The 27713-nt window shown below is 45.1% G+C and overlaps 1 long non-coding RNA gene across 1 annotated transcript in view; it reads left to right on the plus strand.

Annotated features, from left to right (window-relative positions):
- The window catches only part of LOC142301311 (uncharacterized), a 291456-nt gene that overhangs the window by 170302 nt on the left and 93441 nt on the right, over window positions 1-27713 (plus strand). Inside the window, exon 2 of the long non-coding RNA XR_012752755.1 lies at window positions 15859-15956. This is a non-coding gene — a long non-coding RNA (uncharacterized LOC142301311). The remainder of the gene's footprint in view (window positions 1-15858; window positions 15957-27713) is intronic.

Genomic DNA, 27713 nt, shown 5'->3' on the forward strand with positions numbered 1-27713 from the left:
ATGTTTGAGATCCATCTATGATCTGCTGTAGCTGCTACAATAGATCATATCAGGATCTCACGGTATCACACTAATTCGGGCATTATTTTTGCCGAAATTAGTGCGAACGATGTGGTTGGCGGTTCAGATTTGAACAGCCAATCACATCGATCGCCTATGGGGGGTGGCGATGCCACCCCCCTGAGGTCAAGCAAAGGTCCCCTGCTGTAAGAAACAGCAGGGAACATCATTTGAAAGCCGTTGCTATGGCCACGGCAATCAAATGAAGTTTAGGCAGTAAAATTACGTCCCTGGTCGTTAAGTCACGTTAAAATAGGACGTAATTTTACTGCCCACGGTCGTGAAGGGGTTAAGATGGATGCGCTGTTCCAGTAGTTTTGAAGCATAGGAGAGAAGAGATATTGGGCAATAGCTAAACAGAGGATGAGTCAAGAAAGCGCTTTTTGAAGATTGGTGTAATTGAGTCATGTTTAAAGCTTGAGGGGAAGTTTTTAGTAATAGGTTGAAGAGATCGATTAGGGTTGAGATGAAGAGTGTGGTGAGGTTGAGATTGAAGTGAGATGGGGTTGGGTCAAGTGCATAGGTGGTGAGACGTGATCTGGAGAGCAGAGAGGAAAGTTTCTCTTCTGTAATGTCAGAGAAGCAGCTTTTGGATGAAGAGCGCTGAATATTTATGAGGAGTGGTTGTGGGGACTGTAGGGCACAGCTTTCTCAAATGGTGTCAATCTTCTGCTTAAAGAGTGAGGCAAAGTCTTCAGCTGAGATGAGAGGAGAGGTGGCAGGAGATGGAGGAGAGAATTGAAAGTGCTCTGTTTATGGTTGTGAAACAAGGAGCATAGGAGAGATGAGATGTATGCTTTGCAGCAGTGAATGTGGACTTGAAAGTAGTGAGGGACTGTTTTTATGTGATGAAGTGTACAATATATCTCACCACCCACCATGTTACAAAATCATACACTAAATAGTTGCAAATCAATTTTGTGTATGAGATAGCCAAGATGATTATTTATAAAATGAAAGTAGTCTCACTTTCAAAGCTGTAGAGGATGGTGAGATATGGAGCCTGAAAGTCAAAAGTTCAAAGCAATGTTACCTTTTTGCTCTCTTGCTCAGCAGTGGCAAAAAAAATGAAAAAAATTATGGCTCTTGGAAGAAGCGGAGAATAAAATGAGAAAAATAATTGCTGTTCCTTAAGGGATTAATCTCTATATTTGAATAACAATACATTTCATTGTTTAATGAAAGCTCAATTTTTATCAGTATAGTATATGATACACCATGATCATAAATCTACTAACCATGAGAACATTTTAGCCATGTACGTCTGCCAAAATCATTTATTCAAGACCTTTTTACAGATTTTCTCCAATATTTTGAAAAAGTCAAGTATTTTAAAATTGGCTTTTTCTCTGTAAACTGCTTAAGTGAAGAAAATTATGTAGCTGATATTAGGATAAGAATTATTGTATATAATTACAGAATTATCTCATATCTTTTTGAAGTGTTTGGGATCTTATATATATAATAATGTAGTATCAAACTATTTTACAACATGATCCCTTGCAAAGTTTGGCAAAAAATAACAATACATTTGTATAGTTCCAAGAATATACAGCAAAATTAAAAAAAGAAATAGACTAAATGAAATCATATACAGTAGCTATTAACTGATAAAGTAGCCTATACATTAAAGCTTACAGAATAAAGTGATAAAAAAATTGTTTAAAAGAACAGAGAGTCCTCAGTGGTTGATACCTTTTAATGGCTAACTGAAAAGATGGTAATAATTGCAAGCTTTCGAGACTACTCAGGTCTCTTCATCAGGCATGGTATAACACAAAATCTGAAGAGTCACGTATTTATACACAACAGGACTTAGAATAGTGCAGTAAAAAAAAAAAAAAAAAAAAGAACAAGTTATATGAAACAGAACTATCTCTATGGCAGGGGGACAAGCTGTTCTAGCCATAAATACTGCTGCAGTTCAGTGTGAAAGTTTTATTGTCCTTTAGAGTTAGCCATTAAAAGGTATCAACCACTGAGGACTCTCTGTTCTTTTAAACAATTTTTTTATCTCTACTGGCTAACACGGTACAAAGATATATTTTACTTGTAGAATAAAGTGATAAAGTTAGCATCACAATATATTCATAGACTAGTTTTAAAACAGCGACTTCTACATGCAAAATCAAAAATAAAGATTGTGTTGATTTTTTGTACAGATCAGATTTAAAAACAGCTGTGGATTCTTGAAAGAAATCATATAATCTAAGGAAAATTAATCCAATGGATGCATGTAGCAGGGGAGGATTCCTAAAACATTGCCAGACCCTTCGATAATACAACATACTTTGAATGATCTTCATGACTAGAGATGAGCGAACCTTTGGAAATTTGGTTCGTTAGGTACAGCCGAACCTTAAAAAAGTTCAGCTTGGGACCCCTACTTGATCCGAACCTCAATGCAACTCTGTAATTGGTCAGTTTGTGGCTCCACCCACATGCTGCAAGCCATAAGCAGAACACTTCCAGGGAAGGGTCGGCGGGTTTTTCAATTTTTTGTTTTTTGTGTGTGCATACTACATCTGATCATGCTGATTTTTACCACAAGTGCGAGCCAAAACAGTGGCTTCCACAGGACTGAGCATCACTCATATCCAAGCACAACGCTGCTCACTTGAGTAGTTTGCACTCGTAACTCACTCAAACTTCGAACTCGATATTTGTTTTTTCGATACTCCGTTTCCAAACCTGAACCTTGAACCTCAAGTTCGCTCATCTCTATTCATGACAACAACCATTAGAAGATAATCAGAAAGACATCATACAATCTATGTAATCTGTCCTTGCCAGATCTGAACATTTGATTACTTTGTATCTGGTATGGCTAGTGTCACATCTCCACCAGAGTCTGCTCCTGCAACGACTGCTCCGGTCACCAGGCGCCACCGTATTCCCATAGTAGGCTCTACTGATGATACGGGAGGAGTCAGTACCAGTAGCTCTCGTGAGGGCAGTCTCCGCCCACCAACCAAGCTTGGAATTGCTGGGACTTGCAGTACCACTGGCTGATTGTGGTGATGAGTGTCTTACAGCTAAAGTATCAACTCCCACTCCAGCCAATTGGAAGGCACCACACAAGTTTTATACCTTTAGTAGTCTGCTGTCCTTTGCCTGAGATAGCTTTAGTATTACTGCTGCTGCAACGCTGGTTCACACCTTGCTATTATACCATTATACAGGTGCATCTCGATAAATTAAAATATCATAAGTTAATTTATTTCAGTAATTCATTCCAAAAAGAGAAACAAATATATTCTATAGAGCCATTACAAACAGAGTGATCTATTTCAAGTGATTATTTCTGTTAATGTTGATGATTATGGCTTGCAGCCAATGAAAACCCAAAAGTCATTATCTCAGAATATTAGAATATTATATAAGACCAACTGAAAAAATGATTTTAAACTCAGAAATGTTGGCCTACTGAAAAGTATGTACAGTAAATACATTCAATACTTGGTCAGAACTCCTTTTGCATGAATTACAGCATCAATACGGCACAGCATGGAGGCAATCAGCCTGTGGCATAGCTGAGGTGTAATGGAAGCCCAGGTTGCTTTGATAGCAGCCTTCAGCTCGTCTGCATATTTGGATTTGGTGTCTATCATCTTCCTCTTGAGAATCCCTCATTGATTCTGTATGGGGTTTAGGTCAGGCGAGTTTGCTGGCCAATCAAGCACAGTGATACTGTGATTATAAAACTAGGTATTGGTACTTTGGGCAGTGTGTACAGGTACCAAGTCCTGCTGGAAAATGAAATTTTCATCTCCAAAATGCTTGTCAGCACAGAGAAGCATGAAGTGACTTTGCTGGTAGACTGCTGCGTTGACTTTGGATTTTGTAAAACACAGTGGACCACCAGCAGATGAGATGGCTCCCCAAACCATTACTGATTATGGAAACTTCCCACTAGACCTCAATCAGCTTGGATTGTGTGCCTCTCCAAACTTCCTCCAGACTCTGGGACCTTCAGTTTTAGAGAAACTATAGCCCACTTTGAATTACAGATTTGGCCATACCTGCTGGATTTGTCAGGACTAAATGACCGTCTAATTTGTATAGGGAACTCCTGATAGTCCCTTGACATGATGTTGCAGGAGAAGAATCAGACATTTTGAATTTAAACACCTGATTTTTTGCTCTTCATGGAAAACATCTTGTTCCAGAGGAATCTGCATATGCTTGGGAGAGAGGAAAGAAGTTAGGAAAGATTGTGGTCATTCAATATTTAAAGAGGTTATCCACTACTTTTACATTGATGGCTTATCCTTAGGATAGGTTATCAATGTCTAATTGGCCGGGTTCAGACGCCTGCCAATCAGTTGTTCTTGGTGCCAGCGGCAGCAGGTGGTCAGAAATGCTTACATCTGCCTCCTTTTCATTTGAATGAAAGGCGGATGTGCTCTACATGGCTTCAGCCACTATCAGAATATGGAGCAGCTCCAGAACTGAGCATTTACATGGTATTTTTGTCAACATCCTTTTCTAGCATCACATTTCAAAGATGCTGATTCTTCCTCTGCCTTGTTTCGTTATCATCCAGGTTTTGCATCCATATGTGACTATAGAAAAGACTACACTCTGTACGAGCCTTGTCTTCATCACCAGTGAAATGTTCCTTGATTTGAGGACGGTATTTAGAGACTTCATTGTTGATTTGCCCATAGCTATTCTCTTGTTGACTTCCGGTGTTGTTGCTGCATCTTGAGTGATTATTGATCTGAGTAGGTTGAAGTCCTTTACAACTTTCAGTTCATTGCTGTCCATCTCAAATGTATCCTAACCATTACTGGCAGAAGGCAATATCTTTGTCTTCTTTGTACTGAGTAGGAGTCCCATATTTGAGTTTTCCATTTTGACATTCTGTAATAAGTCCTTCATTCCATCTATGCTTGTTGCTATTAATGTTATAGCAACTGCATATTTAAGATTACTCATGACTAGTCCAGCAATCTTGATTTCTTCTTCTTTGGCAAGTTCAGCCTTCTGCATACAAATTGAATAGAAATGGTGACAGGATGCAGCCACTTATATTGCCTCGCTTTACTTTAAACCATACCATGTCACCTTTTTAAGTTCGAACTGTTGCTTCCATGTCGATGAAAGGTTCCTGATGAGGCTGATCAGATGGTTTAGCACACCCATATTCTTCATGGTATTCCAAAGTTTCTGGTGATCAACACAGTAAAAGGCCTTGATGTAGTTGATGAAGGAAAAATAGAGCTCCTCGTTATATTATTTGGCCTTTATCATCATCCATCTCATGATAACAATTGCATCTCTGGTTCCTCTGCCTTTTCTGAGTCCTGCTTGTTCTTCTGGCAGCTCTTTGTCAAAGTAAATCCGTAGCCATTTTTGTAGGATATTATTTGGATCACTAGGTGATAATATTGCTTGATCGGTAATGTTCTGTATTATCTACCAATTTAGTTTGTGCTGTATATCTACTAATTGTGAAGTTTTTGTCTGAAACTCACCGGACAACTTGCTGCTGACAAAGGGAACATCTGCTAGATGTGTGCTCACTTAAACAAGGAACTTTTTATTAAGTCAACTCAAAACAAAACTTATTTTTGATTTAAGATTTGCTTTTGTTCACCCCAGGATGCATTTCCTTTACTCATTACGCTAGATGCACACTTGCCATTCTATGGAGCTTAAGCTTCCTAAAAACCTTTTTGAAAAATTAAAGCCTCATCTGTAGAGTTTACAACCAAGACACACGACTTTTCTCATATTTCCAGTACTTTCTCGATCTATTCACAGGCTGTACAAATATATGTTCCTGCTGACACTCCAATGATGATCTTGTGCTGCCATATTTGTACCTAATACTGTACTTATGTGGTGAAAAAACAGTGCTTTTTTAGTGTCCTATAATATTGCCCACCACTATGCCCCTTACAAAGTGAAACACTTCCTTTTTGCCCTCTTAATGGTAAAATTTCTCCTAGAAAATATTAATGTCCTCTACAAGTGCTCTAGAAAAATTCCATGTGCCCTAGATAATTCCCCATTTTGTCCTCTATCTATATATATAGTTGCCTTATTCTGTCTGTCTTTCTGTCTTGCTCCAAAATGATGTCATTACAGTGACAACCGTAACATTAACCGCTCGGCTCGGCCCGACCCCGCCCCCGCAGGCATTGGCCGCTCGGCCTGACCACGCCCCCCGCACGCATTGGCTGCTTGGCTCGGCCCGGCCACGCCCCCCGCACACCGTGCCCGCTAGGCCATGCCCCCCGCACACTGTGCCCGCTCGGCCACGCCCCCTGCACACCGTGCCCGCTCAGCCACGCCCGTCGCACACTTTGCTCACTCGGCCACGCCCCCCCCACACTTTGCCCACTCGACCGCACACTTTGCCCGCTCGGCCACGCCCCACACACATTGACACCCAGGACTCCTCCACCTATTAGACACCTCCCCCCAGGACTACTCCACCTATTAGACACCTCCCCTCCAGGACTACTCCACCTTTTAGACACCATCCCCCAGGACTACTCCTCCTATTATACGCCTCTCCCCCCAGGACTACTCCTCCTATTAAACTCCTACCCCAGGACTACTCCTATTAGACTCCTCCCCCCAGGACTACTCGTACTATTAGACTCCTCTCCCCCCAGGACTACTACTCCGATTATCCTCCTCTCCACCCAGGACTACTCCTCCTATTATCCTCCTCTTCCCCCAGGACTACTCCTCCTATTATCCTCCTCTCTCCCCAGGACTCCTCCTCCTATTATACTCCTCTCCCCCCAGGACTACTCCTCCTATTATCCTCCTCTCTCCCCAGAACTACTCCTCCTATTATCCTCCTCTCTCCCCAGAACTACTCCTCCTATTATCCTTCTCTCCCCCCAGGACTACTCCTCCTATTATCCTCCTCTCTCCCCAGGACTCCTCCTATTATACTCCCCTCCCCCAGGACAACTCCTCCTATTATACTCCTCTCCCCCCAGGACTACTCCTTCTATTATACTCCTCTCCCCCCAGGACTACTCCTCCTATTATACTCCTCTCCCCCCAGAACTACTCTTATTATACTCCTCTCCCCCCAGGACTACTCCTTCTATTATACTCCTCTCCCCCCAGACTACTTCTCCTATTATCCTCCTCTCCCCCCAGGACTACTCCTCCTATTATACTCCTCTTCCCCCAGGACTACTCCTCCTATTATACTCCTCACCTCCAGGACTATTCCTCCTATTATACTCCTCCCCCTCCAGGACAACTCCTATTATCCTCCTCTCTCCCCAGGACAACTCCCCCTATTATACTCCTCACCCCCCAGGACTACTCCTCCTATTATACTCCTCTCCCCCAGGACTACTCCTTCTATTATACTCCTCTCACCCCCAGGACTACTCCTCCTATTATACTCCTCACCTCCAGGACTATTCCTCCTATTATACTCCTCCCCCTCCAGGACTACTCCTCCTATTATCCTCCTCTCTCCCCAGGACAACTCCCCCTATTATACTCTTCACCCCCCAGGACTACTCCTCCTATTATACTCCTCTCTCCTCAGGACTACTCCTCCAACACACACACACACAGACTGAACAAAGCATACCTCCCCCCAAAACACACACACACCCACACAAACCGCGCAACACACAGCACCACACACACAGAATGCTGCAGACACACAGCGCTCCACAAACAACGCAACACACACAACGCAACATACAAACAACACCGCTCTCACACCCCCCCACACCCAGACAACACCCAGAACAGTTACATCGCCCTATACAAACACTTGGTAACTACACACAACAACATCTATGTATATAATAAAAATCATACAATAACCACACAATAAATTCTAGAATACCCAATGCGTTAAATCGGGCCACCTTCTAGTGAAGTAATTGTTACACCTCGTGGCTCTCCTGTGGCAAGGAATGAGACAGTCTCCTTGCCTGCCACGAGCGCTCCTGCTCCGCAGCGCCGAAGGTCTGCCAGACTGCGCAGAGTGCAGGAGAAACCTCCTCAGAGAGGCAGCACAAGGGTGACACCTAGTGGTACTCCTGTTGCAAGAAATGAGGCAGTCTCCCATTCCTTGCCTGCCACAGCTCCTCCTGCTCAGCAGCTTCGAAGGTCTGTGAGGTTGCGCAATGTGCAGAGATTTGCTGCTCAGGGAAGCAGTGAGACTCCCGTTATCTCTACACATTGTGAGACCGAGGATCCCGCCTCTATTTCCCAGAGGCAGGAGGGTGAGCATGTGCTATGCTTGGTGGATCCTGATTCGCCCACTGACGTCACACGGCTTGATGACAAGGCTGGTGACGTGGTGAATCCTGACTGGCCAGGCTGGGATGTCGTGGATCCTGATTGGGTCAAGTCCGTCATCTCCGCCTCGCGCCCGCCCTTGGCTGGAGCTACACCTCCTTAAAAGCTCCTCCTGCCATCATGGCGGCGCGCGACCGTCCTTCTATGTTTGGATGTCTGGCAGCGTGCTGCCACGCCACTGCTCAGGCATTATCTTCTTCTGTGGGCTTGGCCCTTGCTGCTTAGGCAGCACCTGTTTTGCAGGCCGTGTCCCTGCCTTGTTGCTCCGGCAGTAGCTCCTTCTACAGGCCGTGTTCCTGTCCCAGGTGAGCTCCTCGAGTCTCCATTGGACTCACCTGGTTATTGAAAGCACACGTGCGTGGGCACCTCTGTGCTACCCTCGTGCCATATTCTCGTGACTTCCACTGGCACACGTGCGTGGGCACCTCTGTGCTTCCCCGTGCAACAGGTACACCGAGCCGTGTGATCCCTGCCATACAACCCACACGGGTTAGGGCAGACCGGTGTACATAGATCGTCTGTGACATTCCAGACGATCGCTAGCAGCAACCCGCTCACTCTTCACCCACCATAGCAGCGGTCCCTTACACCGCACAGTGGACCTTGACCGGCGGAAGCTGTCCATTCCCCATCTTGGCACGCTTCCCCGGGTCCCCCTCGTAACATTACGGTCGCGCCAAAGGTCTGGCTATGGCTGAAGAGCAGCAGCAGTTGCTGCGTTATGTGCAGCAGTTGGAATCATGTTTGGCAGCAGTGGAGCAGTCTTCCTCCGACAAGACTGCTCTGACGACAGTCGCCACCCAGGCGGCTACCCAGGCTGTGCTATTGGGCGGAAGGTCTCCTCGCCTTGCGCTTCCAGAGCGCTTTAGCGGGGACAGCTCCGAGTGCCGTGGGTTTATAAACCAAGTTACCACCTACTTAGAGCTGTCCGCGACTCTTTACGCTACCGAGAAGGCGAAGGTAGCCTTCGTCCAGTCCCTGCTCACAGGGAGAGCGCTGAAGTGGTCCACGCCGTTGTGGGAGCGCGGAGATCGGGTGGTGAATAACTTAGCATCTTATCTTGGGGCCATGAGAATGGTGTTCCTCGGGCCTCAAGTCACCCACGACTCCGCGCTGCGCCTCCTACGACTTCGGCAAGGGTCCACTTCAGTCGGGGACTTTGCCGTACACTTTAGGACACTTGCCGCAGAGCTGGACTGGCCCGATAAGGTCCTTGTCCCTGTGTTCTGGGAGGGCCTGGCAGGGTTCATCAAAGACGCACTGGCCACGCGTGAGGTGCCTGCTACTTTAGAGTCCTTGATTGTGGTTGCCTCTCGCATAGACATCCGCCAGGCGGAGCGGAGGCTCGAGGTCTCTTCAGCACCCACGTCCTCACGGCCTAAAAAGCGTCTGGCTCCCGTATTCCACCAGACAGGTCTCCCAGCCAGCTCTGTAGGCGACTCCGTGGAGTCAATGGAGGTGTCCAAAGCGGTCTCCTCTACCCCAGGTTCTCGGTCTGGTGTCATCTGCTTTTCCTGTGGGCAGAGGGGACACATAGCTACCCGATGTCCCAAACCGTCGGGAAAAGACAGCGTCTAGTTTCCATCAGAGGGGGGTTACTAGACGCTGCTTCTCCCTCTAGGTTGACTATCAGCGCCCAGTTGAAGTTTGGCACTACTCTCTTCTCTGCTCTGGCCTGCCTGGACTCAGGCGCTGATGGCAATTTCATTTCGACCTCCCTGGCAACCCGATACTCAGTTCCCCTGGTTCTCTTACCCAAGCCACTCAGGGTTCGGGTAGTCAACGGGTCCCTACTAGTCGATCCCATCACCCAGATCACCATCCCTCTCAGGATGGAAGTACCACCAGGACACCATGAGCAGGTGTCCTTCCTGGTGCTTCCAGGGGGGACGGATGAGATCCTACTGGGCCTCCCCTGGTTGAGACAGCATGCTCCTATACTCAACTGGGCAACAGGGGAGATCTCATCATGGGCAGGATCCTGTAGGGAGCATCTCGTGACTACCGAACCACCCGCTACCATTAGGTCGGTTGGGTCCTCAGGGAATACAGGGGAGCCAGGTTTACCAACACCTTATGAGGCCTACAGGGACGTCTTCTCCAAGAGGGCCGCAGATACCCTTCCTCCCCACCGGCCATACGATTGCCGAATAGACCTGAAGCCAGGCTCCGAGCCACCTAGGGGCAGAGTGTATCCCCTCTCTGCTCCAGAGACGGAGGCTATGTCCAAATATATTCAGGACAGTCTGGCAAAAGGGTTCATTCGCAAGTCTATTTCACCGGCCGGTGCGGGGTTCTTCTTCGTGCAAAAGAAGGAAGGGGATCTACGCCCCTGTATCGATTACAGGGGATTAAATGCAATCACGATCAAAAACAAATACCCTTTGCCCCTCATTACGGAGTTATTTGATCGATTCCGCGGGGCAAAGATCTTCACGAAGCTGGATCTACGCGGGGCGTATAATCTAGTGCGAGTCCGAGAGGGCGATGAGTGGAAGACCGCCTTCAACACCAGGGACGGTCACTACGAGTATCTCGTAATGCCCTTCGGACTCTGCAATGCCCCCGCCGTATTTCAAGACTTTGTGAATGATGTTTTCCGGGATTTGTATCTTTCCGTGGTTGCATACCTGGATGATATCCTTATCTTCTCCCCCGATCTTGCCACCCATCGGAGGGATGTCATCCGAGTACTTAAGAGGCTCCGCACTCATTCGTTATATGCTAAGCTAGAAAAGTGCGTTTTTGAACGTGAATCCTTGCCGTTCCTGGGGTATATCGTGTCCAGTCAGGGGTTAGCAATGGATCCGGGGAAGTTGGAGACAGTGATGAAATGGCCTGAGCCCCGCTCGCTGAAAGCGATCCAGCGATTCTTGGGGTTTATCAATTATTATCGCCAGTTCATTCCCAACTTCTCGACGGTGGCAGCACCCATCATTGCCCTTACCCGCAAGGGCGCTAATCCCAAAGCATGGACACGGGAAACGGTAGAGGCATTTCACACTCTCAAAACTTACTTCTCCAGAGCTCCCATCCTTCATCGTCCAGACATCTCCAAACCCTTTCTACTAGAGGTAGACGCCTCTTCGGTCGGTGCTGGTGCAGTCCTGTACCAGAAAGACGAACGAGGAAGGAAGCATCCTTGTTTCTTTTTCTCCAAGACCTTTTCTCCGGCCGAGAGGAACTACTCCATAGGGGATAGGGAGTTACTGGCGATGAAACTAGCATTCCAGGAATGGCGGCATCTCCTGGAGGGTGCGAAGCATCCATTTGAAGTATTTTCCGACCATAAAAATCTCACATACCTCCAGACAGCACAACGCCTGAACCCAAGGCAGGCCCGCTGGTCCTTGTTCTTCTCCCGGTTCCGCTTTATTATCCGCCACCTGGCCGGTGAGAAGAACGTACGGGCCGATGCCTTGTCACGTTGTATGGTTGTGTTGGAGGAGGACGAGGAGGAGCCTCGTCTTATACTACCCCCGGACAGCTTGAGGATGGTCACTCCCACTTCTTTGGACCAGGTGCCACCTGGCAAGACCCTCGTTCCCCCTGAACTACGGAATGAGGTGCTATCGTGGGCCCATGCCTCCAAGGTCGGGGGTCACTTTGGGGTCAAAAGGACCAGAGACCTTGTGACTAGGCACTATTGGTGGCCGACACTACCCCAGGACATACAGGAGTATGTGGGAGCCTGTATGTCGTGTGCACGGAATAAGCCATCCCGGCAGAGACCGGCAGGTCTTCTTCACCCACTGCCAGTGCCGGATCGTCCCTGGGAAGTGGTGGGAATGGACTTCCTGGGAGATCTGCCCAAGTCAGCAGGTCACAAGGTCGTATGGGTCATCACGGATCACTTCTCTAAAATGGTCCACTTGGTGCCTCTCCCACGACTCCCGACGTCACGTACTCTCGCCACCTTATTCATTAGGCATGTATTTAGGCTGCATGGCATGCCTGACAAGGTGGTGAGCGACCGGGGTCCCCAGTTCGCGTCTCGCTTCTGGAGAGAGCTCTGTAAGCTCCTGCAGATAGAGCTGAACATCTCCTCCGCATACCATCCCGAAACCAATGGACTGGTAGAGAGGACCAATCAGACCTTGGTAACTTACCTCCGCCATTTTATCTCCGCGCACCACGACAACTGGGCTAACCTCCTTCCTTGGGCCGAATTTGCCATTAATAATTCGGTCCATGAATCCTCTGGTCAGACTCCGTTCCTGCTCAATAACGGACAACATCCCAGAATCCCGGTTCCGATGCCCATTACGTCACCCGATCCTAGAGTGGAGGATTGGGCGACCGAGGCCCGGGAGATCTGGGATAACACCCAAGAGGCCCTTAAGAGGGCTAAAGACCGGATGGTGACAACGGCTGATGAGCGCCGCCGCCCTGCACCATCCTTCGCCCCTGGTGACCTAGTGTGGCTGTCCTCTAAGAATGTTAACCTACGGGTACAGGCAGCCAAGTTCGCCCCTAGGTACCTGGGTCCGTTTAAAGTGCTAGAGCAGGTGAACCCGGTGGCATACCGACTCCAGCTCCCTCCACGCTGGGCTATAGCCAACACCTTTCACGTGTCCCTCCTGAAACCCGTACGACTTAATAAGTTCTCGGGGTCCCTGACGCCTCAAACTGACTCCCCGCCCGACGACTCTGAGGTGGCGAAGCTTGTGGAGACAAAAGTTATACGGGGCAGGAGGTACTACCTCGTGGAGTGGGTCGGCCGTGGTCCGGAGCATAGATCCTGGGAATTGGAGGATCATATCCACGCCCCGGGTTTGATAGCGGCCTTCGAGCACGGGCAGGGGGGGGGCCTAGACGGGGGGGTAATGTTACACCTCGTGGCTCTCCTGTGGCAAGGAATGAGACAGTCTCCTTGCCTGCCACGAGCGCTCCTGCTCCGCAGCGCCGAAGGTCTGCCAGACTGCGCAGAGTGCAGGAGAAACCTCCTCAGAGAGGCAGCACAAGGGTGACACCTAGTGGTACTCCTGTTGCAAGAAATGAGGCAGTCTCCCATTCCTTGCCTGCCACAGCTCCTCCTGCTCAGCAGCCTCGAAGGTCTGTGAGGTTGCGCAATGTGCAGAGATTTGCTGCTCAGGGAAGCAGTGAGACTCCCGTTATCTCTACACATTGTGAGACCGAGGATCCCGCCTCTATTTCCCAGAGGCAGGAGGGTGAGCATGTGCTATGCTTGGTGGATCCTGATTCGCCCACTGACGTCACACGGCTTGATGACAAGGCTGGTGACGTGGTGAATCCTGACTGGCCAGGCTGGGATGTCGTGGATCCTGATTGGGTCAAGTCCGTCATCTCCGCCTCGCGCCCGCCCTTGGCTGGAGCTACACCTCCTTAAAAGCTCCTCCTGCCATCATGGCGGCGCGCGACCGTCCTTCTATGTTTGGATGTCTGGCAGCGTGCTGCCACGCCACTGCTCAGGCATTATCTTCTTCTGTGGGCTTGGCCCTTGCTGCTTAGGCAGCACCTGGTTTGCAGGCCGTGTCCCTGCCTTGCTGCTCCGGCAGTAGCTCCTTCTACAGGCCGTGTTCCTGTCCCAGGTGAGCTCCTCGAGTCTCCATTGGACTCACCTGGTTATTGAAAGCACACGTGCGTGGGCACCTCTGTGCTACCCTCGTGCCATATTCTCGTGACTTCCACTGGCACACGTGCGTGGGCACCTCTGTGCTTCCCCGTGCAACAGGTACACCGAGCCGTGTGATCCCTGCCATACAACCCACACGGGTTAGGGCAGACCGGTGTACATAGATCGTCTGTGACATTCCAGATGATCGCTAGCAGCAACCCGCTCACTCTTCACCCACCATAGCAGCGGTCCCTTACACCGCACAGTGGACCTTGACCGGCGGAAGCTGTCCATTCCCCATCTTGGCACGCTTCCCCGGGTCCCCCTCGTAACAAGTAATAATGCGCCCAATTTACAGTAATGTCTCTTGAGTCCTCCATTTACAGTAATAATGTTCCCTTAGTCCCTCCACATACAGTAAAAATGTACATAGAGTACAACACATATACAGCTCTCCTGTAGGATGTTTTCACAACTTCCCATACACAGTATGATTGCACCATAACTCCCCTATAGGCAGTATGATGTCCTCATAGATTTCTTATGCAAAGTGTGATGCCCCCACAATACCATCATACTAACTCTGATCCCGTTAAAGCTTTTCTATACACAGGATGATGCCCTCACAGCTCTCCTATACAAAGTGTAATGCCCCCACAGTTTACCTATACAGAATGTAATGTTCTCAAATATTTCTGCTAGAAAATATGATGGGCCCACACCTCCCCTAGTGTGATGACCCCACAGCTCCCCTATGCAAAGTATAATGCCCCCACAGCTCACCTATACAAAGAGTGATGCACCCACAGCTCTTTTATAAACAGTATGACAGGCCCACAGCTCCTTTATGCACAGTATGATGGCACCATAGCTCATCACAAAGTGTGATGCTGTCATAGCCAGACAGGTTCACAACTTCCATGTACACAGTATAATACCTCTTTAGCTACCTATTATAATTCCCCTTTCACAGTATGATGCTACCACAGTTGTACCCAGATTGTATGGCTTCCAAAGTATTATCCACAGTAGTCTCCACACTCTCCATTGCTGCTAAAAAAAAAAGCAGAGCCTTTTTCTAATTCTGGATGCCCTTAAACGTGTATGTCCATTCCATTGATACATGTCATATCCACAGGATCCACATCCCGAATTCGCACTTATCTTGGTTACAGTATTTCCCAGTTCCCTGATATGGGAATTAGTGGATAGGCAGCTGGAGCTCCCTATTGAATTTTACAGATGTTCTCAAAATGTATGTGGGTGTCAAGTAGCTAGTAGCATTTACATTTCCAGCGTGTCCTCGGAACATGTCATAAATGCCTTAGATGATAACCTTTAAAGCAATGTCATTTATGAAATATATTAACAACAAATGAACCATATTTTAAAATGTTATTAATGTATATTTCATACCAATCATGCAATAATTCAATATAAAAATAAAGGTTTTCTGTTTCTTCAAATAAGAAGAGTGAAATAAAATTCTCCTTGCATCCAGCACATTCACAGAATGTAGAAACCTAGAAATGTCTCTGCCGTCCCCATATTTCCTGATACACACTGCAGTAGTAGCATAAGTGCTTTTCTCTGTCTGATGTTCTAACACAGAGAAAAAAGCTATATCAATAAAGAAATAAATGAAGTCTGTAATTGAATCCATTGTTACAAATCAAATGACGGCTTATTACATTGTTTTCAATATGTTATATAGATTTAAATATGAAAAGATTCTCAGACATTGATGGTTTATTGTTTTCATCTTCACCGTTGCTTTTTTGATTGCTTAGCTCGTGCCAGTGGTATTATTTGTTACTGTGCTCCACCTAGTGTATTCCTTTACATCATCATATTTGGAGTTAGGCTGTATTAATGTAAAACCAGTGTAGGTATTTATATGATTCTATTTTCTTCTCTAGGTGTGATAGCTGCAGAGGCTGAATCTGTGCCATTAATTTTGATGTTTCCTAAGCTTCCTAGAAAGAAACCAGGCTGCATTAAAGCATCCAGTTTTATTGTAAGTTTTATGTTCATCTCCGGCTATGCCAGTCGAAAGTTAATGTACAGTGCATGTTACAAATCTAGTCCTTTTGTGATCTGTCTGGTTTCAAATTAGCGTCTTTGTTTCTTGTCCCTATTGTGTAGAGAAGCTAGATTTTTCATTGTTCATGTGTTCAATGTGTAGGAAATGTATTTTTTTTTTCATTGAATTGATTGAATATATCATGAGAGGTTTCTAGGGAAAATATTTATAACTATATCTATGGCATAGCAAGTATGTGTTTCAAATAGTATTTGAATATCTCTCATATGCGTAATCCTTATAATTATTTTAAAAGCAACTTTTCACATCATGGATATATTTTTTTATCTAAAAAAAGTTATGATATCGGTCTTGACACTCTTAGGCCTGTTCCACACGTCAGTGAAAAACACGTTTTTCACTGATGTGTTAAAAATGCATATGTCCATCCATGTGCCATGATTCATGGCACATATGTGTTCTCCATGTGCTATCCGTGATTCATGATCAGTGATAGCACATGCAGATCAGGTGCTCCAAACTCACCTGTCCCCGCTCCTCCTCTCCGTGATGCTGAATCTCTGGCTTGCGGTGTCAGGCCGCTGCTGTATCACCGCTGCTGTTACTTCCGTGTCGCAGTGCAGTGCATATTCATGAGAGTAATTAGCCGGCTAGGAAGCAGCAGCCAGCAGCAGCAGAACACAGCATTGCTGGAGAAGGTGAGTATAAAAAGCTTTTTATTTTAAATGGACATGATTTCTCTGGTACGTGTTTCACGGATCACACCACTGTGTGGTCCGTGAGACATCAGTGATGCCAGAAAAAAATGGACTTGTCTCTGTGCGGAGTACACAGACACGCATGTACGATGCACAGAAACACGGTCAGTGAAAAATAACGGATGTGTGCGCAGACCCATTGATTTTAATGGGTCTGCAAATGTCTGTGATTCCGGTACATGAAAAAACAGTAGCATACATAACAGAATCACTGATGTGTGAAACAGGCCTTAGAAAAAGCACAGTTAGGGTCAAACTTCGGCACTGAAAGTGAAAACTGGAAAATATATGTTCTTTATAAAGATGCTTTTTTATTGTGTGTTCAAAAAGAAAAATAAATGTAGGACATGTTGTTCAATCAACGTTTCGGCTAGTAGCCTTTTCCAATATAATTATGTCGGTTATCATAGAGAAAGCAAAGACAAAGCAAGAAGCCGTTGGCAATATAGGTGGCTGTGAATGAACTAGTACATGTGATCAACGTGCGCCTTGTATACTAGGGGCCTAATACATACGCTTGAAGTCACAGTGCAGGAAAGGCATAGAGGGGATGACTGTGAGTCTAATAGGATGTATGAACCTTTTGAGGGTAAACAGACCTCCTGGAGAGAGTTGTAGTACCGTAATTGGGATCACCTTATTTTGATTTACCCTATTCTGAGTGGCAGATTCAGAGAGATATACCAAATAGCTAGCAGGCTGTACAGAGGGAGCCAGCAGGAACCCAGGATCTGTGGTTGGACAGGTGCCTGATACAGCAATGGTGGCAGGTACTCAGGTATGAGCAATTGATACTTTTGTCTTGGTGCAATTAAGCAGTTTATCATGTTACATGGGCATGTGCCATGTTATATTTACATATATATGGTTGTACGCTAATGTTTATGCACATAATGTGGTTGGATGGGAAGGAGCACTACATGATTTTTAGATTGCAGATTTGGTTTGAGTAGATTGTGGGCCCTGATACACAAGCCCCTGGGATACCAGAACAATAGAAACTCCAACAATATCAGGAGCTTCACTGCTTAAAGAATTCATATAGGGATGAAGTGAGTATTTCGAACCCACAGGAGTCTTACAGAATTTTATAAAACTAAAGGCCGCTTTATACGCTGCGATATCGGTACCGATATCGCTAGCGTGGGTACCTGCCCCCATCTGTTGTGCGACACGGGCAAATCGCTGCCTGTGTCGCCCAGACCTGTCACACATACTTACCTGCCCGGCGACGTCGCTGTGACCGGCGAACCGCCTCCTTTCCTTCGTTCAGCGTTACAGCGACGTCACAGCAGCGTCACTGAACCACGTCCCAATAGAAGCGGAGGGGCGGAGATGAGCGGGACGTAACATCCTGCCCACCTCCTTCCTTCGCATTGCGGCTGGGAGGCAGGTAAGGGAGTTTCCTCGTTCCTGCGGTGTCACACGGAGCGATGTGTGCTGCCGCAGGAACGAGGAACAACTTCATTACTGCTGCAGTAACGATATTTGAGAATGGACCCCCATGTCACTGATGAGCGATTTTGCACGATTTTTGACGATGCAAAATCGCTCATAGGTGTCACATGCAACGGCATCGCTAATGCGGCCGGATGTGCGTCACAAATTCCGTGACCCCAACGACTTTGCATTAGCGATATCGTAGCGTGTAAAGCCCCTTTAAGACTTAGAAAAATTGTAATGGCAAAAATGAAATTTTTTTTATTAACTGCAAATTTGCATTTACACAAGATTTGCTAGGTGAAACTGGACCCCACATTTCCTCACGAACACGGTGATGCCCTATATATTGTCAGTGACGACTGTTTGGCCACACTGCAGGACTGAGAAAGAAGGAGCGCAATTTGTCTTTTGGAGTACAGATTTTGCTATAATAATTTGCGGGTGACATTGGCAGGGCCCTAAGCTGCCAGAACAGCAAAAGAGCCCCAAACATTTCCCCATTGTTCAAATTACACCTCTCAATGAACTCATCTGTGGCTGCAGTGACTATTTTGTAACATCCATGGCATGCCTTTTTTGTCTGGAGAATTGTTAAAATTCCAGCCTTGAGCCCATATATTGTAGCTAGCTCCTCCCACTTCAATAATTCCACAAATGGGTCCACTTACTGTGTTTTAGGTATAAGGGAGTTCAGAAGGAAGGGGCATTTGGATTTGTTAGCACAGATTCCACTGAATTTTATTTTGGGGTTGGGAGCCATTGTTCTTCCAGAGCCTTTGTTATCATAGTAATGTGGTAACCCTTTATATTTCCAATAACACATGACGGATCTGATTGGGGGCTGTTTTTTGCAGGATAAGAGGGGGGACAGTGGTTTGCTACATATTTTGTTTTACGTTTTTCAGTATAAGGCTGAGATCACATTCTTGTGAATGACCACAATTCTGTGCATGCCTAAAAAGATGGATACCACAGGAACAGATATCAAACAGAGTCAAAAGTGTTTCCGTCTGCCTCATTATGAGTGCTTCCATTCAGGGTTTTGTCTGAATCACATTATTGAAGGATGCACATGGAAACACTGACATAAGTGCCCAGTATAGAACACATTTGTGTACTAAAAAAGAAGCCTACAATAATAAGAAGCCTAAAATAATAGGACACCGACGGATCAGAGACCAAACGAAGTCCAAAGCGTCCCCATCTGCCTCATTATAGTGAGTGGTTCCATTGGGGGTTTTGTCTGAAATACAGTTTTTGGAAAGCAATCAGCAGAGAGCACAGGATAAATGGGACTCAATACAGCAGTACAAGAATTACGCTTATTTTTATATTTGCCCAGTTCACCATGCAGTAATAATACAGCTTTATTCTTTGAGTCAGTAAGATACCAAATTTATATATTATTTTATTTTTGCAGCTATAACACAGTAAAAATGATTTTTTTATAATAAATAGTCTTTTCGTCGCCATTTTCTGAGAGCTGTAACTTTACTTTTTGGCAAACAGCTGCATGAGTGCTTATTTTTTGTGCAATGAGTTGAAGATTTTTTTGGTACCATTTTGGGGATAACATTTTTTTATTGCTTTTTATAAAGATATTTCAGACACTAAATGAATAAAAAACAGAAAATCACTTACTGTTATTTTTCTTTTTGGTGCGGGTAAACAGGAGTAAGAAAAGGGATAAGACATTTATTCTTTGAGTTAGTTTAATTACAGCAACACAATATTTATAAAAACAATATTTTACAAAAAATTATTTTTGCATTGCCATATTCTGAGAGCTGTAACTTTTTTTTTCCGAATAAGCCATATTGGGGCTTGTGTTTTGTGAAACACCTTGCAGTTTTTCTTTATACTTTTTTTATTACATACACATTTTTTTTGTGTGTGTCAGTAGGATGAAAATGAGACATTTTTGCTATATTTTTTTTGCAGTATTCGCTGTTTAGAAAAAATAAATTTACAGTTTCATAAATCAGGTTGTTCTAGGCTTGGTGATACCTATTAAGTGTATTTTTTATACTAATTTTTGTTTAAACATATAAGCAGAGTTTTTATTAGAGTAACAGGTTTTTTGATTTGTTTGTGCTTTTTCTCTGTTATTTTTTAAATTTAACTTTTTTGCTTTTGTACTTAATCCCACGTGGAAGATGAATATTTTTTTTACTTTGATCAGAGATCTCATGCACTGCAACTCTCATGTTCTGCAGTGCTCTAGACCTGTCGGTGACTCACTGACTGTGCTTACCAACCTCCATTTTGCAAGTATACCTAAAGGTAAAAAAAAAATCTATTTTTTTTGTAAAATTTCTGGCAAATTTGACTAATTTTGAATTTGTTTAATCTTCTTAAATATTTATGAGTGTAAAATATGATGGTAAAACAAACCATTTTACTTTAAGGCCCCTTCACACATTGCTAGATGGCCCCCACTGTGAGGTCGCTGATCGCTACAAGTCGTTCAGGACCATTCTTTGGTCCTTTGTTTCCCGCTGCACAGCATGTATCGTTGTGTTTGACACTGTTACAACGACATCGTTAGCAACCCAGCCTTATAGGCTAGCGTGCTAGCGTTCCTTTTCCAACGAGGTCATTCTGCAGGTTCGTATCGCTGTTGCGTCGTTGGCCAGATCTGCCTGTTTAACAGCTCACCAGCGACTGTTAGAGACTTTCCAGGGATCCCGGCCAGGTCGAGATCGCTGGTGGGATCGCTAAAACGTCTCAGTGTGTAAAGAGGCCTTTAACACTAGAACTACTGGACTCGTGACACCTATATAAAAATACAGGGTGCAAAGTAGTCAAAATGACCTACCTCAGTAGTTCTAGTGTTAACAGGCAAGCATGAAACATTTATCAGCTTTGATCTATTATACCCTATGCATTAGTGTCTAAACTTAAAGGATGATAACAAGACGAAAGAGTTAGTTTTAAAGATGGGACAAGTACAGTTCTTAAGGCAACTTAAAAACTAAATTAGAGATTTGTAATGAACACCTAGACTTATATAAAAAGTAAGATATTGAAGGGGTTGTCCATTACTCAGACAACTCCTTCTCAATCCATATTTTTTCCCCTTTTTAAAATAACAACACTTATACTCACCTCTGGTGCCAGCGCCATTCCAGTGGTGTTAGCACTGTGCCTCTCGGGATTGCATAACAGTGTTACATCACGCAATCCCTGCAGCCAATCTGCAGCCACTTCACTCTCTATGCCTTTCGATGTAACACATACTGTATATCTGGAAGAAGTGAGAGAGCAGCAGTGCTCACTCCTTCTGGATTTAAGCGCCAGCAACAGAGGTGAGTATTGGGCTGCGGTCAGACAGTGTAGATTATCTCCTTTGAGAGAATCGGGCTGATTATATTAATGACACTCTGATCAAATACTGATCATAGTATTATCCGAGTGTCAGTGTAGTGTGATCAGATTCTCTTTGATGAGATAATCAGAGCACAATGTCAAGACAAGGAGAGCAAAAGTTCTCCATCTACTCCAGTCCATGAATCAGCAGAAATTGAATGTCATCCTACTGCAGTCCAATGATTTCCACTTACCCATAGACTTGAATGAGTGTGCATTGTCCAATTTGTGCTGCCATTCACAGCATGCTGAACGATTTTTATCATGCCAATTTGGCATGCATAAAATCACAGTAATTGGCAATGGTTAGGTCTGAATGCGATCTCATGAAACATCGGATAGCACTCGTGTGTATTATACGCTCATGTGAGTGAGTCTTAAGTGTTATTATTTCAAAAGGGGGAATATATGAATGGAAAAGGGGTTGTCAATGTAGTGGCCAATCCCTTTAATAGGGCTAGGCAATGAGAAGTTGCTTAGTAATCCAGCATGTTAGAAAGACTGCAACACAGTGTAAAATGCATAGGAATATACAGCATATCCCAAAAGTGAGTAAACCCCTCACAATTTTGTAAATATTTTATTATATCTTTTCAAGTGACTACATTGAACATATGGCATTTTGATACAATGTAAAGTTAGTGTACAGCTTGTATAAAAGTGTAAATTTGGTGTGCCCTTAAGATAACTAAAAAACAAAGACATTAATGTCCAAAACGCTGGCAACAAAAATGAGTACTTCCCTAAGTGAATATGGCCTAATTGTTTCCCAACTAGCCATTTTCCCTCCCTGGTGTCCTGTGACTCATTAGTGTTACAAGGTGTGAGGGGTGAATGGGAAGCCGGTGTATTAAATTTGGTATTATAGCTCACATACTCCCTCATACTGATCACTGGAAGTTCATCATAGCACCTCATGGCAAAGAACTCTCTGAGGATCTTCAAAAAATATTTTTTGCTTTACATATAGATGCTGTAATATATGAGAGGATTGCCAAAACTCTGAAACTGAGCATGTTGGCCAAGACCATCCAGTGGTTTAACAAGACAGGTTGCACTCACAACAGGCCTTGCAATGGTCAACCAAAGAAGTTTAGTGCATTTGCTCAGCAGGTTGTCTTTTAAAAAAAAAAAAATGAGTGCTGCCAGTATTGCTACCAAGGTTCAAAGGGTGAGGTGATCTGCCTGTTATTGCTCAGACTATACATCACACACTGCATCAAATTGGTCAGCATGGCTTTCATCCCAGAAGTAAACCTCTTCGAAAAATAATGCACAAAAAAGTCTGCAAACAGTTGGCTGAAGACAATCAGACTGTAACACCGGCATTCCTGCTCTAACTGGCATGGACACCAATGTGTTCACCATTGCCCAACTGTTCTTCCTGCTCTTGTAAACACTGTGGCTCCTGGCCCCCAGGGCCTGTACATGCCATACGGGTCTCCGCATGTGTGCTCCCCTGTTGTGAATGTCACTTATGCTTTTGCTGCTGTGAGGATCCCTCTTGTGGCCAGGAATGGTTTGGTCGGAGACCAGGTGTGTTGAGCAATGGGCGTTTCCATTGCTAACTCTCTGCCTATTTAAACCCTGGTCTGCTAGCAGGCTATGCCGGATGTCAGTTGTTCTTTGTTCACCAGCCTGCTTCATCCTGCTCCAGACCACATCTACACCAGATAAGTGCTAGGCTCTTTATTTGTTGTTTGGTTCTTTTTTATCTTATCTGAGTTTGTCATTTACTATGGTTCTTGTCAGTTTATTTGCATGCAGGGATCTTCCCTCTCAGTTGCTTAGCTGGGAAGCTCCCTGCAGCTATGTTTGGAGTATTGCTCCTATTAGTCCATGTGTTTGTTGCTTCTTGAATTTGTAATGGTTCCTGCTTTCTGTTCATTGGTATGACAAGAGCGCCTGGTATAGGACGGAGTTCAGATCTAGCGATCTGAGGACTTTTTGCACTATCAGGTTTTTGGATTTTTGTAGGGTTTTTCTCTGGCCACCATCAGTCCCTTTCCTATCCTGTCCTATTTAGTCAGTAGGGCCTCACCTTTTGCTAATCCTATCATCTATCTGTTTTCCTATATCACTGCAGTCTTTGAATGTGGGGGGCTTGCTATTCTTTATCTATTTTCTGAGGCAGAGAGTTATTCATCTATCCTTCCTTTAGGACAGCTAGTTCTCCGGCTGGGTTTGCGGTGCACAGGATGTTAGTTCACCCCTCGGCTACTTCTAGTATTGATGGTTATTAAGGGGATGGCGGCCAGATTAGTTGCCAATGCTCTTGTCACCTTTTACCAATGATTTATGGTGGTCTTCAATGGTTCTGGATCATAACACTCCCCACTTCATAAAGGAGCAGAGAGCGTACTCCTGAAGTACCTCTAGCCTATCGGTGAGAGGCACATGGTATTTAAGGCACCCTTCCCTATTGGGAGGGGTCTGTGCAATATTTGTCTCCTGTCTCCAGTATGCCTTGTGGCTACAAGCTTGTTGTCTGGTCCCTGGAGACAGTTCCAGATTTGGTACTCTTCTGTATGCCTGAATCAGTTATGATTCTGAACCCAAACCTGTCCGAGTGCTTGAATATTTTCTAGTATCCAGATAAAATATATCTTTGTATCCAGTCATTCTCCTGTGTTCCTCTATCCATTCCTGTTTCTTGGTACTAGCCTGAGTTTGTTCCTGTGTACCAGTACCTGTCTGAGTTCCTATATTCGTTTTTGAGTCCTGGTACCAGCCAGAGTTCCTGATTCTGTTCCAGTATCCCGGTGCCTGCCTGATTTCCATAATCCATTCCAGCATCCCAGTACCTTCCTGTGCAATGTGTTGAAAATGAGACATCAGTGACCATTACAGCCGAGACAGGTGGGCATGGTCCTGTGGGTCACCACATCCATGTCGGTCATAACAGTTACAACCATCCTCGCTGTAACAGACACAAAGGACATGGATTACTTAAACTGAGTTCTGCGTTCTGATGATACAAAGATAAACTTATTTTACTCAGATAGTGTCAAAAGGGTGTGGTGGCAACCAAGTGTGCCTGGCCTACAGTCAAGCATGGTAGTGGGAGTATCATGGTTTGGGGCTGCATGAGTGCTGGTGACTAGGTGGAACTACAGTTCATTGAGGAAACCATCAATGTCAACATGGACTGTGACATACTGAAGCAGAGCATGATACCCTCATTTTAGAAACTTTTCAAAAAGGATAATGACTCCAATCACACCTCCAAGATGACCACACCTTTACTAAAGGTGGTGGACTGGCCAACCACATTTCTGGGGCACCCTCAAATGGAACGTGGAGGAGCACAAGGTCTCTAACATACACCAGCTTTATGATGTTCTCAAGGAGGCATTGAAGAGGAATCCAGTGGCTCTTGTGAAGCTCTATTGAACTCTATTGAAAGAGAGTTAAGGCAGTACTTGAAAGTAATTGTGGCTATACAAAATATTGACACTTTGGGCACAATTTGGACATTGTTATTTAGGGGTGTACTCACATTTGTTGCCAGCAGTTTTGACATTAATGGCTGTGTGTTGAGTTATTAAGAGTGTACACATATTTACAGTGCATTTTACTTTGCAAGTTTTACACTGACTACTTTACATTGTATAAAGTGTCTTAGCTTTATTGTTGTCCCATGAAGAGATATATTGAAATATTTTTCAAAATTCGAGGGGTTTACTCAGTTTTGTGACATACCGTATATAGCACTGTAGTTCAATTAATTAGTGATTAGCAAATCTGTCCCACACAGCAGATTGCTCAAACTTGGTAAGAAAATTCAATCTGCATTTAAGTTATTCAATGAAATTCAATTGTGCTTTACTAGGCCCTGGGGAAAAAGAGATATAGCAGCGAATTTTTGCAAAAATTTGGAATTTCCTAAATTTATTTATTTTTTTACTTACTTTGTGCGAATTTAGCAGCATGGCTGTCAGTTTTTAATTTTCGTTATTGGTGTAGGATAGAAAAAAAAGAAAAAAATAATATTAATCGCCTTGCCATTCCATGCTGTTCCCTACAATATCTTCACGCTAATTTTTTTGGCAATCGGTAGGCCTTTTGCATCATGACGTGTAATTGCCCAAGGAGCTGACATGTATTATGATTAGAGATGAGCGAGCCTCTAGAGGCTCGAGTTTGGTTCGGCTCGAGGATCGGACGCTACGTTCGAGTTCGGTTTGGCGAGCCGTTCGACGAACCTCTCGAACCCCATTGAAAACAATGGGAGGCAATCACAAACACATAAAAACACATTATAAATGTACACATACAGTTAATAAACATTGTCATAACACTTACCGGTCCCCGCGATGCGTCCTGCACTCTGTCTCCTGCCGCTATTCCTTCCGATGATCGCTGCATCCTCCCGGTAACCAGCACTGATGATAGGACCTACGTGACGTCATCAAAATAGCATGTGACCAGTCACGTGTCTGTTATCTCATTGGCTACAGACTGGTAACATGGCTTTGACGTCATGATAGGACCTGTCAGTGCATCCCTCCAGTACGCGGTGATCTTTTGTGTATCTCCGTGTAGCAGCAACATAGTCTGGCACACAGTCGGGTTCCCGGTCTGCTTCCCCATTCCGTTATTCACTTGCTGCCACAGCCGGTCAATAACGGAGATCACCATTGCTATAGCAACGCGCATGTCAGTGGTGACGTCACCGCTAATAGCACACAGCATCTGATCACTCACGGAGTGAAAAGACAACACGAGAAGCAGCACTGTCTTCTTCCAATGCAGCGCTGCTGATGTAGCAGAGCTGCATGTGTTGAAGGAGAAAGAAGACAGAAGAGCAGGATCGTGGAGGGATAAGAGGGAGTAATACACATGAAATCTCTAAGTGTGTCTGTGTATTTATTTCTATTAAAGTATTTTTTTCTCTGTGTGGTGTCTTTTTTTAACCCTTTATTGGAGGTTCTTAATGGACAGGTCAAACTTGCCTGACATTAAGAATCTCTGGCTTAATACTAGCTAGTAAAACAAAGCTAGTATTAACTCATGATTACCCAGCAAGCCACCCGGCTCCAGGGCTGCTGCAAGAGTTGGATACAGCGCCAGATGATGGCGCTTCTATGAAAGCGCCATTTTCTGGGGTGGCTGCAGATTTCAATTCGCAGCAGAGGCGCCCAGAAACCTCGGGCTAACCTGTGCTGCGGATTCCAATTCCCAGCTGCCTAGTTATACCTGGCTGGACACAAAAATATGGCGAAGCCCACGTCATTTGTTTTTTAATTATTTCATGAAATAAGTGAAATAAACTGGCTTCCCTATATTTTTGGTTCCCAGACGGGTACAAATAGGCAGCTGGGGGTTGGGGGCAGCCGTAGCTTCCTGCTGTACCTGGCTAGCTTGCAAAAACATGGCGAAGCCCACGTCATTTTTTGGTGGGCAAAAAACTTCTGCATACAGTCCTGGATGGAGTATGCTGAGCCTTGTAGTTCTGCAGCTGCTGTCTGCTCTCCTACATACACTAGTGAATGGAGCATGCTGAGCCTTGTCGTTCTGCAGCTGCTGTCTGCTCTCCTCCATACAGACAGACAGCAGCTGCAGAACTACAAGGCTCAGCATACTCCATCCAGGACTGTATGCAGGAGTTTTTTGCCCCCCCAAAAAATTGTGGGCTTCGCCATATTTTTGTATGTTAGCCAGGTACAGCAGGCAGCTACGGGCTGCCCCCAACCCCCAGCTGCCTATTTGTACCTGGCTGGGAACAAAATATATAGGGAATCCCTTTTTTTATTACTTCATGAATTTCATGAAATAATTAAAAAACAAATGACATGGGCTTCGCCATATTTTTGTGTCCAGCCAGGTACAGCTAGGCAGCTGGGGATTGGAATCCACAGCACAGGTTGGCCTGAGCTTTCTGGGCCCCTCTGCTGCGAATTGCAGTCCGCAGCTGCCCCAGAAAATGGCACTTTCATAGAAGCGCCATCTTTTGCAGCTGTATCCAACGCCTCCAGCTGCCCTGGTGACGGGTGGCTTGCTGGGTAATAATGGGGTTAGGGCTAGCTGTATATTATCAACTGGCCCTAAGCCCGAAATTCATGGGGTCACGCCAATATTAGACATGGTCACCATGAGTTTCTAGTACCGATAAAAAGAACCACAACATACAGAAAAATATTTTTATTATAAATAAAAC

The sequence above is a fragment of the Anomaloglossus baeobatrachus genome, chromosome 4, assembly GCF_048569485.1.
Source record: "Anomaloglossus baeobatrachus isolate aAnoBae1 chromosome 4, aAnoBae1.hap1, whole genome shotgun sequence".
Classification (NCBI taxonomy): domain Eukaryota; kingdom Metazoa; phylum Chordata; class Amphibia; order Anura; family Aromobatidae; genus Anomaloglossus; species Anomaloglossus baeobatrachus.